Source organism: Perca fluviatilis, chromosome 11 (assembly GCF_010015445.1).
Source record: "Perca fluviatilis chromosome 11, GENO_Pfluv_1.0, whole genome shotgun sequence".
Lineage (NCBI taxonomy): Eukaryota > Metazoa > Chordata > Actinopteri > Perciformes > Percidae > Perca > Perca fluviatilis.
In genome coordinates, this window is record NC_053122.1 from 31788815 (window position 1) to 31800664 (window position 11850).

Here is an 11850-nt window from a genome sequence, read left to right on the forward strand (position 1 = left end):
TTAGCTGCAACTGTCCCTTCAATCCTAACTATGTGTAGCTACAAGTCACGGATAGTTAGCTTCATTTTTGGCGTAATTCGAGTATATTTACAGTTTGAATTTGGGTCCGTGCTTTTTCCCTTTTTTCTTTTGTTTTTTTTTTTTTTTTTTTTTTTTTTTTTTTTTTTTTTTTTTTTTTCTTTCCCCCCCCTTTCCAACACCTCCCATGTTTTTAAACAATAATTTTTTTTTTTTTTTTTTTTATATTTTTTTTTCACTCTGAGACTCGCGGACAAGCGGCGTTTATTTCCCCAATCGTTTGTTTAAATAACTCAACACATTTTAATTACACACATTTTAAGATTAACTGGAATCTGTGGTAAGAGATTGCTGCCGTAACAAGCTCGCTGACCGCACTCTCACTCACACACATTAGTTAGAGGGGAACTGCAGGCCCTGGAGCTCTGTCAGGGCAGCAGCGTTTAGTCGTCCATTAGCCCACAAAGCAGTGAATTTGCGCGGGTATGAAGCATACCTGTCAAATATCCCGTTTTGGCCGGGAAAGTCCCGTATTTTACCCTTCTTTCCCGCCGTCCTCCCGTATTAGTATTTTCCCGTAAATCTCCCGTATTTTAACCTGCGTTATTAAAAAATAATACCCCGGGTCCGAGCGGAGTAAAAAAAAAAAACATTCCCAATCTGAGCTCTGTCACTAGCCTCGCGATAACTGCCACATGCAGTAGCCTACTACAGGTACTGTAGGTGGCAGTTGTCGCGAGTTTAGTGTGTGAGGTCAGATGATGAGAGACGGATGATGGACGCTACGACAGAGACGGTGCGCTGCCAAAACTTACGAAGGCTTTACTATGCATTCCCCATAGCAATGCAAGTTGAGAAAGGGTGTTTAGCATGGTACGAAAGATTGTTACAGAGAATAGGATGACGTTAGACAACAGAACTGTCTGCGCTCTACTCTCATGTAAACCACTCTGTAAACCACTCTGGCCCAGCCCACAAATACACTCCTTCCAAAACAATCTTAAAGAATGCAAAGTCTGCAACAAATTTATACAATAACTCACTAAAAGAGTAAAGAAAAGTTATGTGAAATGAAAAGAAAAACTATAAAAGAAAAGCAATATGAAATGAAAAGAATGTGTGGAATGAAAATAAAATGTAAAGACAAGCAATGTTATAAATTGTAAATGTTTTCAGCATTCTGCATCAAGTGGTGATTTTAGCTTTCTTGTACACCTGTCTTAAAATGTAAGGGATACTGGGGCTTGGTTGGGGTGGTGGGACTGCTTGCGGTGGGCGCCGGAAAAATTTCCCTTATTTTCAAATCCAAAACTTGACAGGTATGGTATGAAGTGCCGGAGGAGGAGCCCCAATAGATGACGTCAACTATGGGGCTTGTTGAGATTTGCCCGTTTTCAGAGGCAGTTTCAAATTGTGAGATTTGCAGAGAAAAGAGGTGTCAATGGGATTTAGAGGTTCTATGTATGTCCTAGTTACCCACTAAACTGTCATTATTCAACTATGACAAGGTAAAATCGGTTTTGCATTATATCACCCCTTTAAACCAATCACAATCGTCTTTTTTTTTGCTGACATTAGGAGAAACTCATAAGAGGTACAAACAGGAGGGTATACATCAAAAGGGCAACACATCGGTGGTAGAAATGTTTAAGAACGGGATCGAGAGCAACAGTGCCTCTGCAAAATAGCCTCGCAAAGGAACTTGTTTTGGTGGAATATGTATACGTTCAAAAGTTGTTTTAGTCGTGCAACAGAAAACTCAGATTGGACAGATAGTCTAGCTTGCTGTCTGGATTTACCCTGCAGAGATCTGAGGAGCAGTTAACCATAGTCCTCAGAAATCCACCAGAGTTTACACAAAGAAAGCGGAAGGTAATTAGGAAGGAATTGGATATAGACAATCACAACATAGACACATATAGTCCATAAGAAGCTTCTCCGAATGCCTGTTATGAGGAAGCGGAAGAAAAAGTGTCTTCCTGACATTTAATTTTGATAACATTTTTTAAAATGACCATTACCAATGTCCTTCCTGAACTTCCAACAAAACCCTCATTTTTGCGCGTTCTCGTGTAGGGTGTCCCAATACTGTAGGGAGCAAGGGGGAGTGCTATTTTTCCCTTATAATCAATCCTCAAAACATAACGAGGTCCGATGCAAGCTTAAAATGTAGTGGGAAATTAAATTACCCAGGATACCTTGCGAACTAAGCGAGCCGGCCACATTTTTCAACTAAGATGGCGGACACCGCTGGAAAGGAACAATTGAAAAAAAAAAAGGTTCTCATCCAAGATTCTAATGGCCGCTGCTCTGTGCTCTGAAAATAGCTACGTTCGCTATGCTAATTTGCATATAGTGGTGTCTCATTTCACAGAGAAAGATCTTCACCCCCACTTCCCTCGTCGAGGGGACTTTACTGTCGAGGGCAGTCAAAACCAAGTGGAAGTTTTAAGGGGGGAGAAATGGGACAGGGCCAAAGTATATTTTAGGGACTGCCAACTCCAAATCCATGTGCAGCGGCTTAAAGCAAAATGATTGTCAAGAATTGTCCTTCTCATTGCTGTGATATACGTTTACCAAGGCTGGCACGAAAAACTTAGTGTGCAACACACACACAAGTAGACAACACATTCACAGTAGTGATAGTACTGTAGCCCTTGGAGCAAGCACATGGGCTGCACTCCTTAGTGCTTATCTAACTTATCTAATTCCCCTAAAACCCCTAGCCCCCAAAACATCATCAATCTGTTGACTTTTCTTTATCTCTTTATCTGAGCTTCCCACTTTTACTTGCGATAAGAAATCTGTATAAAAACAGTATAACCTCTGACACTTGGAAAGCAGGCATCAAATAAGAACAAACATTATTTACACTTCTTCTTCTATTAGGAGAGAGCCTATCCTTAAAAACTTCAGTATGATACCAATAAATATAATGTGAATGATTGCTGTAAGATCTACAGTATGTTGCACTGGACAGGTGAGAGAAATTCATGCTAAACAACCCCTTTTATTCTTGTCAAACACTTTTGGACTCTCTGGCGTCTTAGTCTTGCTCACTTGCACACTCACTCATCTCCTCCGTCTGCTGCTTTTTCTCACCCTTTCACACACAAACAACCGCCCCCACCTTCCCTAGTCTGCCTCTGCTCCCTGTAGACGCCCCTAATAAGGCAACATGTGTTGTGAGTGGCTGCCTCGGGGAGAGGTCGCCCTAGTCAGCCGGCCGTATTTACCGGGGGACCGTCTCCACGCCTCCTTGTTTTCTTTCCTACTCCTTCTCCCTTGCATTGCCCAGATTTGTCATCTTTGCCTTCCATCTTACTCGCTCCTCTGGCTCCTCTGACTCCAACCCCCTATCAGTACTCATCTCCTTCTCTCTCCTCTCTTTTTCTTGCATTCTTTGTGTTTCTTTTGTTTTATTCTACTAAGTATTTGCTTCTTCACCTGTCTCTCTCCTTTTCACTTTTCATCTCTCTGTTTACCCCTCCTTCCATGCCAGCCAGCAACAAACACGGGTTAATTTACAATTTTCAAAACAGGCCACACATCATTCAGAAAGCTTTTCTTTAAAGTAAACCACACCGGCATAAGACACAATACTTAAAGCCTTCCAAGTAACCAAACTGAGGTGTACTATGGGTGAGCGAGTCAATGACAACAAAGGAACTTGTGTCAGACCTTATAACCAGTACAAGGTTTAAGATCTGGATTGGCAGACTTCCTTAACTATCCAAGTTAACAGTAATTGGTTGAAGAATTAGCTCTTCATATTGGGGTTGGGTGTTTTTGTAAGCCCTTTAAGAGTCTTGCATCTCACTTGCATAATCTGCAACTTTCTCTGCTGTTTTGAACTTTTTTTTCAAATAATATTAAACAAATTATAAATCGTATCACTCAAATGCCTGCAGCCTGTCCATTACCATTTCCACAATGATCCCTCACCACCTGAGCTGTTGGGTTTATGTCTCTCTCTCAAATGAGGAATTGTTTTCTGATCTTGACGATGTTACCAGCTGAAAATAAACATGCACCAATGAGACCACTTGCTGTGACTTTGGACAAATACAGATGTGAAACTCGGTTCAACAATTTCATCTTGCAACACTGGATATACAAACCAGCCAATAAAACTCAACACCCAGGACATCATGTAAACACCACGAGGTGCGTGACTCAACATAAAACCATCTCTCTGCTTAACAAACTTTAAGCTGAGAAGCTCAGCAACACACTGCTCATACTGTACAGGGTGGACTTTCTCCTATGGAAAACATGTGATCCTCTGTTTCCGTCTGCCCTTCATGTAGCCTGAGCTTTACTGAGCTCAATGCTTTATGTGATCGACATTGTGACTGACTTCTGTTTTCTTTCAGGACGAATGTATACCATGGTCTTAACTCACAAACACAAGTAATTAACTTTCACACAATGATCATCTTCAGTGCAACAAAAGTTAGTCACTTGCCAAACAGTAAACTTACTTTCAACTAACTTTAAAAAATGAACGTTTTTTAAATAATTACTACCTTGGGAATTTGGTTTGAGATTTTCCAGTTACTGTTTGGGCTTTTTTATTTAAATTTTTTAAAGAGAATTTTTTGGGGCTTTTCCCTTCATTCGATAGTGACAGTGGATAGACAGGAAAGGGGGAGAGAAAGAGAAGGGATGACACAGCAAAAGGCCGCAGGTCGGATTCGAATCCGGGCCGCTGCAAAGGACTGCTCTTACTGGGTGAGCTAAAGGCCGCCCCACTGTTTGGGCATTTTGAGCATTTTTCACCATTGCCACAAATTAACTAAATAACCACAATATTAATCACAATCAGACAGATTCACATTTGAGCAGAGTAAACATAGTAATAAACATATAGTCATGTTGTATCATTACATGATGACATTATTATTACATAAATTAACTTTAAACTTTAATTAACAAACAGCACATTTTAAAATGGATGAGACAGCTCATTTAGTGTTATTGTGTAAAATAAATGGAAATTATGTCAATTATAGTAATTAGGGCTGCACAATTTATCACATTATCGAAATCGCAATACGGACTAGTGCAATATCCAAATCGCAAGAGGGGGGGGCAATATGTGTTAAAAGCTAAATATGTTGTCAAACCATTCTGAATGAAGTATTGTGGCGCCTACGAATCCTATCCTACAAACTAAAGAAAACATCTTTGTTTGGTACAGATGCTCGCATAAATCACACTATAATCATTTCAATTTTCAAAATGAAATCATTCCCTCCAATATCGTGAATCATATCACGATCGCAATATCAGTCAGAATATTCGCAATTAGATATTTTCCTCATATTGTACAGCCCTAATAGTAACAGTTTTTGAGACTTTAGTGTCTAATCCTACTGAAGATACGTTGGTCATTTTGGAAAATACAGCTTTATTGTAGCCACAGTAACAGTAAAGGTATTGCAAAGACTGGTTTTATTTGGCCTCTACCTCACCCCCACACACATATTTATTTTCAACAGTACTCATCTACCTTTTAAGTCAACCTCAGAGGAGAATTGGTACTCACTCATTCATGTGTTGAATATGTGCTTTTAAAACTGTGTTTGTTCTGAAGGGAGCCTTTCTGTATTCAAATTTCTGTAGGCTACATCCTGGATGACTTTTCACAGGCAACTGGTGCCAGACACCTGGTGTTTAGAATAGCAAAGTACGTATTGTTTTATAAGTAAAACTATTAGTAATTTAGCAACTTCTGTGTACTTTGGGCAGGAGCAGACACTGTAATCCAAGCTAGCCTGCCTTTATTAGGAGAAACGGTCTCTGTTTAGGTTCATTTGTACAAATGCCCTAATGTTCCCTGAGACATGCACTAATATTAACACATGCACAAACACACAGATGTACTTGATCCAAACGCACGCACGCACGCACGCACGCACTTACACACACACACACACACACACACACACACACAGGTCAAATGAGAGCCTGAGGCAGCCGAGCAGGAACCTTCCTCCTCCCTTAAACATTTACTCTGGCAGTTGACTCTTTAGATCCAGATCTGCGTTCCTTTCTGCTGCCTTGCATCAACTCTGCTTGACACTTAGCACAGAAGTTCACCTGCTCTGCTCTTATATGGATATCGATGAGCACAGAGCCCAGTTCTGAGGAGAGACACTTTAGAAGTTCTGGAACTCTTAGACAGAGCAGGAGAGAGGGAGGAAAGGGAAAGACAAAAAGAGAGTGAAGGAGGAGGAATAGGTGGATGTCATGCCAGAAATGGTTACTTGAAGATTTGTCTTACATCCAGGAATATCTTCAGATGTTGTAAAATGATGAGGCCACTTAAGGTAACTCATGAGCAGACAAAAGAGTCACACCAATTCATGTGATCAATTTGATACAATGCTTTGTTAGTCATTGGTATATCTCAGAATGATTGCAGGGTCATTTCTGCAGCCTTTGTACTTCCGGCTACACAGACAGTTAAGATGAGAGAAAAAAAGATAATATGCAACATATACCATTTATGTGATTATAACCAATGTTACCTGCCTTAACACTCTTAGGCATTCAGTACGACTATTAATGGGAATACTATGGTAAATCTGCTGTTTTTTCTTCCCCAGTAGCTCTAAAGTAGACAAAGTAAATATCAAACAACAAAAATATATCTTTTCTGCCATTTCTCCACCGAAGCACATTTACAAATCTATGTTGGTAGGACTGCTATTTATTTCATAATACCAGTATAACTTTGCTTTTTCTCTGAACAACTTTATATAAATGCAACAATAACTAAAACTTAATCACGGTAACCAATAATTTTAAGCCATGTTTCCTTTCAATACCGCTTCTAAATATGGATAAAATAACCAAACCATGCATTTACTGTAAGTCCCCAACAATGCAAATGAACCTGAGATATCAGGGTTTCAATCGCCACCTCTGAAAAGTTCCGCTGCATTTATCAATGTACGACCATTCTTACGCTCTGATTGGTGTGATACGAACGTTTCATGAATCACACGTGAAGCCTGTCGTAAGATGATTTCTGTGCTCACATCTGTGCTGGTTTCTACGTTAGGTTGATAAATGAGGGCCAGTGTGTTTTTCAAAAGGCAACCTTAACGGACTGGATTTCAATGCTATAGAAATACAGTATATCTCAGCAATGTCCCAAAACACCACTACTACCAGTTACTGTATAAAACCAGCATGATTTTTCCCATACATACACATAAAATGATACCATAACATACCATAAATAGATATATCGTTAGGTATACATGGCACATAATAGACAATGAACATCCTTGAATACAGGACCATCACACTGGCCATCATCACTGATTCAAGTCACATGTAACCCAAACAGCAGTCATGCATTGAGAAAGAGGCCAGCATGTTAGCAGGCCAGCTGGAGCCTGTGGACAGCTCCCTGCCCTCTGACATGCTAAGTGCAGACAGCAGGGTGCTGAGCTCAAGCTACAAGTTAACTGGTGCATAAGACCACATTCAGCAGCCCACACACCTGTTGAATACAACTATGATGGAAGGTCTGTGTGCTGCGGTCAGTTCCTCTTTAATTAGGAGCAGGAGAATGATGAAATGATGTAAAAGCAGATGCTGATCGATTTGGAGTTGTTCAAATTCTTGCTAAGGGACACAATAATAGGATAGTTTGCTGTTCGGAGAACTTACTTTTTTCCTCTGCATTCTGCATTCTGCAAACACCAACAACACAAAAGAGGAGCTATATCTCAGCATTGCCTCGAGTAAAAAGTGCAACCGCACTTGTTTTCTGAGGGTGAAACATACCTGAAACTACTTTGAATAAAAGCTTGTTGTTCTGGTGTTCATTTGCTGACCAACAAAAAAACGTAGAAGTGCAACCAAGAAAACGAAGCAAAGCATAAATGCTTTTGTTCATACATATATTTTAAACTATTGTCTTACTGTCTTATTATTATAATTGTAGTATTATCTTTTGCCGGATGAGGCAGCTCAATGGTAACTGAGCCCACTGATGAAAGCCCATGCATTTGCAATATTACAGATCTATGTGGCGACATTGATCCGATACTAAGTAAATACAGGACCAATATCGCCGATACGATACCGATACTTTTTAATAATTAAGATGGATGAATTTTCATGACCTAAGTGTTTTTGTGATTTTACATTTGGATTATTAATAAGTTAAAACCAAGGACATAATTTTCATATGTTTTTATACATTTGTTGTGTTACCGCTGTATCTTACATCCTTTTTACAAATTATACAGCTTGCCGTTGTTTCATTTTCAGCCTGAAAATATAGCCACACAGCGCTCCTCTTCCTCTCTGCCGTTCTTCTGCTCCGTCTCTGTCCTGCTTGTGTGTGTGCTGCTGGCCGCCGCCGGGCCTGGCTGCTTGCTTGCTTGTTTGCCTGGCGCCGCTGAGTCACGTGACGGAACAACATCAAATCACAAGAGGGAGGAGGAGGAGCAAAGTGTGACTGCTCGGCTCTGTGACAGGAGCAGCACTTACACAGACAGAGATAGCCAGGGTGCCTCTTTGATGAAACCGCAGCAGTGCATACTGGAGAGAAATTGAAACTAAAGTATCGATCTCATTACACTGGTATTGATCAATATCAATACCAACGTTGATATCCATATTATCGATATTTGGATTGAGCCGCCCACCACTAGAGATTGCAACTCAAACAAGGAATGTAGGCCTTCAACAAATGAATGCATGTTGCTGGGTGATAATACAAATGTGTCTACAACACTTGCAGATGATTGCAAAGCTGCATTCTTATATGTAGATGAACAGAATCCAGTGGCAGGGTAAAGCATGGGGCAGGCCAGTAAACCTGTCTCTTCATTTTGACGGGTCCAGCAGGTGCCGAACTGAGTCACACACACACACACGCACGCACGCACGCACACACACACACACACACACACACACACACACACACACACACACACACACACACACACACACACACACACACACACACACACTTTGGGGAATGACGCCTGGCCACTGTTGGAACCACACACCAGCCCAACACATAGCTGATAGATCAGCTGAACACACATGCATGCAGCCATAATCTGGAGGTTGGAATGCTAATACCCGAGTGGTTACTAGTAGAGACAGCAAAAAAAAAAAAAGCGTTGGGGCCACCCCCCCCTCCCCCCCCCAAAAAAAAAAAAACACACACCCCCCCCCCCCCCGTTTCTGAACTACCACCCAGGAAGAAAATTTAAAACAATTTTGACAAAACCCCTCCCCCCCTTTTCCCCCCCTTTTTTCCCTCCCCTAATAAAGAGTGACAATGATTGAGTTTCCCAATCTTAAAGACATTTTGTGCAATACCAAAACTAGCTGCCAAACTTTTTAGACATCATCCACCTTGCAAATAAAGTGATTCATATTTTATCTGTGAACTGTAAGTGATTCTGTTTCAACATACTCTGCAATGAGTTTAAACTATATCTGATGGTTTAGAAAGTTCACATGTTGTTTTTAAGTTTACAACTGAATTTGAAAATATGAAACAAACAATGGCAATCAAACTGACAGAGATCACATTTACCAGACTTTTTTCTAGTCTACCAGATCAGGCGTGAGGCAACTTCTGTGCCTTTAAATCTCTAAAGACATTCAGTAAAGTGTGGTTTCATTATCCTATCTGATGCCAGATGAAAAGTTATTACAAATATTTTAACATTTACATTACAAGGATGCTAGTTTAGTACAAAAAGGAAAAGAAATAGCCTAACATAATGGCCAAACATGCTTTAATCTATTTAGCATATATATACCAGAGAACGTACAATTTGCAACTCAGCACAAAGTGATGAATGGCTGTCAGATTCATCATATAAGAACTATCTTACTTACTATCTGACCTAATATACAGTATATCTTGATGTATACCATAGCATGCATGAGATCAAACTAAGAAAGAGAAAGCGATACTTACAATGTTTTAGCTCCAATAATAAGGCACTGAAAGAAATGCTTTACAGGTGAAGTCCATGTATCCCAACAGTAGAATTCAGGGATATGCAACTACCCAACAAAGGGTCTCACTAGTTCCTTATTCAGAGCAAAGCAGATGCTAGAGACAGGAGGTGCAGGTGTGAGCAGATAAACCCAAACAGAGGATCCAAAGTCATCCACCATTAAGCAGATCCAACCTCAGCAGCCGACAAATATAGGCTGGTGCTTTCCCACTAACTCTGCCGCACTGGGCCAAATAAATCAGTCCAGGAACAGCCGAGCAAAGAAGAAAGAGAAGAAGGGAGAGGGAGAGAGAGCAAGTGGGGTATGCAGGAGAGGGGTAAAGGAGAGAGACGGGGATGAAGCTGAGAAACAAAATACACAAGAGTGGTGCTAGAACAGACAATAAGTGGTTCTTCAAACTATTCCAAAAGTCAAAACTGTGGTTTCTAAAACGCCCATTCTTGTAAACCAGGTTTGAGACCGTAGTCTGATAGTTGAGACTGTCAGTGAGAGGTGACACAACACTGCTTCCAAGGAGTTTGGGAGGTGCGGGCCAAAATCGGCACGGTAACCTCATCCCACAGCAACCATGTAAGGGCTGAAGAGAGCAGCCTCAATAGACGGGCATCTGCCATAAATAGCCAGGAAGCGTCGGGCTCCCAGCGCAGGGGGATCGAATCAGCTGTTAAACTGCAATCCAGCAGCACATTGTGATCCAGGCTCTGCAGGGGCTCCTGTACTACAACACTGGGGTCTTACAACAGCACAGAGCTGGAATACATTTCATTTTGCTTTGAGCATCTACACATTGGCATTATGTGTTATCACATTTGTATGCATTTCTGCCAAACAACTAATAATGCATCCAACTGTAGAATACATTTGAATTTCCGGATGATCAGTGTTATAAACACAGCATTGTACTGCTTTAAAGGCCACAACTGACTCAAACTAAAGATCCCAATCTGACTACTCAATCTGCACTGCAGTATCTCCGCTAACAATGAAAAGTTAAGCAAATGCTGTTCAACTCCAAAAATGGAAATGAGTGAAGCAAGCAAACAATAATTTTACATTTTGTTCCACAATATGTCTCATTAAAGGACAAAAGAAAAAAATTGAAGATGTATGCAAAAATATAACAATGGCATTTCATTTTAGAAACGATTGGCAGCATGATGGAATTTAAAAGTTATTTTACCAATTAGTTTGGAATGGTAGGCTACAACTCCAAGGGCATGAACTTTAAGTACGGACAGTAATTTTCACATGGGTGTGAGCATGGATGGGTAAAAAAATGTACATATATTGTATGAGTGAAAGTGGAAAGATGCATGCTATATATAAAAGGACTAGAATAAACAGATAAAGGTATTCTCTGACTTTACATACTCTGGTGGAGAAGAAGCTGTGTTGGCATTATATTATTATAGTTTGGCTCCATCTTGTGGACATACTGTAAGTAGTACATAGCAGTATGCAGCCCCTTGTGTGTCTTATTTCTACTACGTGATGTATTTACAACAAACACATCTAAATGTAAGAAGTAATCTACTGTTCAGTCGAGAATGCAGCCTATGTGCAAGGAGGACAACTGTGCCATTAATGGAGTTACTTATTCCCCAAGCAACAGAGGCGAACATGTCATGACAGTAGTATAACTGTACACAGTAATGACAGATATGTAGTTTACTTACAGTGGTATAACTTGGAGGCTGAGACAGCTGTGATGGAGGGACAGCTGGAGATTAATGACATTGAGGCCTGAGGAGTGGCAGCAGTGGAACTGTTTGAAGATATTATACATCCACAGCGGAAAAAGCTGTGCTATACTAGCTA

General features: G+C 40.5%; 1 protein-coding gene across 1 annotated transcript in view; it reads right to left on the reverse strand.

Annotated features, from left to right (window-relative positions):
- The window catches only part of LOC120568044 (supervillin-like), an 85052-nt gene extending 74528 nt beyond the window's left edge, over positions 1-10524 (reverse strand). The window contains exon 1 of the mRNA XM_039815236.1: positions 9989-10524. The gene's annotated coding sequence lies outside the window, so the exon portion shown is untranslated. The remainder of the gene's footprint in view (positions 1-9988) is intronic.
- Between the last annotated feature and the right edge of the window lie 1326 nt (positions 10525-11850).